Below are 2,319 nucleotides of genomic sequence, written 5' to 3' on the forward strand. Positions count from 1 at the left end.
CCGTTATCGGGGTCCCCTATGTCCAGGGGATGATGAGGGAGGATGAGGAGGGATGAGGCAGGGCAGGATGAGGGAGCAGTAAGTGCCTGGGTCTGCTCTGTGCTCGTACTGCTGTTGTGTTCCCTGCTCACACCGTCCTTAGTGGTATTAGGGGCTATTTGTGTACCCACTACTTTTCCCTGCTGTCCTCCTGCCACGTGTTGTCCCGGCTCTGTGACAGCCATCATCTGCTATACAAAAGCCATCGGCCTGGATCCACAGCGGGTAATAGGGCCCTGGAGAACTGAGAGCCGGAGGCAGCATTGCTAAGGCTGTAGCACTGGCATCTGGCTTCAGAGTGCTCCTTGCTATGGCATTAGTGTGGTGCCAGGCTGATCCTGGCAGCATGGGCTGCGGGTGTCTGCGGTGCAGGCAGAGCTGTATGAGCAGTGGGCAGAGGCTTTCCTCCAGCTTTGTGACTTCCAGGCGGCTGTGCTGAACTTAAGGAAGGTGCTTGTGTTGGCACCTGCACGGGAGCAGCACTGCCTGGCTCATCTGGCTCTTGTCCTTGACCTGCAGGTGAGCAACCACTCCCTTCTCCCCATCTGCAGCCCCAGCTCGTGGCCACGCTGACCAACTTTCCCTGCAGGGGCAATGTCTGCTGGACCAGGAGCTCTACCGTGAGGCCCTGGAGGCCTTCACACGGGCAGCCGAGCTGCAGCCTCACTGCAAGGTGTACCACCGGAGGAGGTGAAGCCAGGAATGCAGGTTGTTCAGCAGGCTGGCCCTGCTTTACTGCAGGCTCCTCACAGCCTTGTCCCTCTCTTGCAGCATCGTGTGCCTTGCTGCCCTCGGTGAGTTCCCAGAGTTCCTCCGGGTGCTTAACAGAGGAACTGGAGGAGGATGTGAGGAACCCTGATATGTACGTGCTCTGTGCCTTTTTCTACAATTGCTTTGGACAGGTATAGCTGTGCTGGACCCCCTGAGGGACCCTGGCTGCCCCTCCTGGATGTGGGGGCCACAGTGGGAAGCACCAGGTCCTGAAGGTACCTGTCCCCCTGGGCAGCTGGCCCTGTGCCACCAGGACATCCAGTGGGCCCTGAAGCTGGAGCCGCAGCACAGAGCTGCCCAGGCTTTGTGGCATAGGCTGCTGAGACAAGGCCAGGAGGCAAAGGCCAGGCAGTGTTGAAGGCCCTGTGTGGGGACCTGCGTGGGGCACTGTACAAGATCAACTTTGCTAATGAGAGTGACCTGCTGGCTGCCAAGTTCTTCACCCTCAGGTAGTGATCGTGTTGTTGCAGGTGGTTGGCTGTACTGCTGTCTGAGTTTCCTTTGTCTTTCCCTGTGTCACAGGGGAACCCTTCTCTGACAGCTGAAGGATTTCAGTGCAGCCAGCAAAGACTTGGCCAGAGCGAGGGAGCTGAGTGCTGTGGGGAGCCCAGAGGCCCAGGGACAGCTGGTACTCACTTACAATGATTGTGCTGTGCACTGCTATGCCCTGGGCCAACTTGATGAGGCTGTGAAGCTCCTCAGTGAAGCTCTGTGAAATGAGAAGACAGAGCAGGGACTCTACGCCAACAGAGGAGGCAAGTGGCTGGGCTGGTGGTCACAGCAGGGTGACATCAGTGGCTTGTAGATAGTGCTGGGGTGTCACACAGCAGTGGCTGGTGCTCTGGCAGTGAAGGTCTGCAGGGGGAGGCCTTGCTCTGGGGCCCTGTGTTAGGGACCTGTGGCAGAAACAGGCTGTGGGGCAGCTGGGTTCTCCCTTGATCCTTATCCCTGTGCACTGTGAGGACATACTCACTGTTTCCGCAGTGGGGATGGGATGAGGAGTGGGGATTTGCCACTGGTGGTACTACTTCCCCACATCGCCTGTTCTGGGGTACAGCCAGCAACTTTTCTCTCCCAGATCAGGCTACTTCTGCTGGTTGTTGCAGCACAGAGCTTTTGGCTAGTGATGCTGAAACCTGGGGTGGGCTGTACACGATGTGTGTGTATTTCTCACCAGCTCTAGACAAAGGGGCAGCAGCCAGCCCCACTCAGTTGCTGAGATGTAAGCCCTACTTCTCTGCAGACTGCTTCTTTCGCCTGGGGGAGCTGGCCTATGCCCTAGCAGATTACCAGCAGGCACTGGAGCTGTGTCCAGGGAACCACGTTGTGCAGGGATGCATTGCAGCCATGTTGCACGAGAAGAGCTGGCGGGATTTGGCAGCCAGGTGAGCAGCAGGGTGGTGCAGGCTGCCTGAGGGCCTGTGGTGAGCCAGGCACACACTGCTGACACTGCTGACCCCTTGCAGGTAGTTCCTGCAGGCAGAAGCTTGCTGCTGTACGGCCATTGAG

General features: G+C 58.2%; 1 long non-coding RNA gene across 1 annotated transcript; it reads left to right on the forward strand.

Moving 5' to 3' along the window:
* The first annotated feature begins 220 nt into the window (after positions 1-220).
* Positions 221-2,051, forward strand: LOC136049358 (uncharacterized). The gene is made up of 5 exons (XR_010622290.1): positions 221-264; positions 412-558; positions 629-729; positions 811-941; positions 1,046-2,051. It is a non-coding gene; the product is annotated as an uncharacterized LOC136049358 (long non-coding RNA).
* The last annotated feature ends 268 nt before the right edge of the window (positions 2,052-2,319 follow it).

Source organism: Cyrtonyx montezumae, unplaced genomic scaffold (assembly GCF_038088225.1).
Source record: "Cyrtonyx montezumae isolate F1298 unplaced genomic scaffold, pur_monq_1.0 scaffold_20, whole genome shotgun sequence".
NCBI lineage: Eukaryota > Metazoa > Chordata > Aves > Galliformes > Odontophoridae > Cyrtonyx > Cyrtonyx montezumae.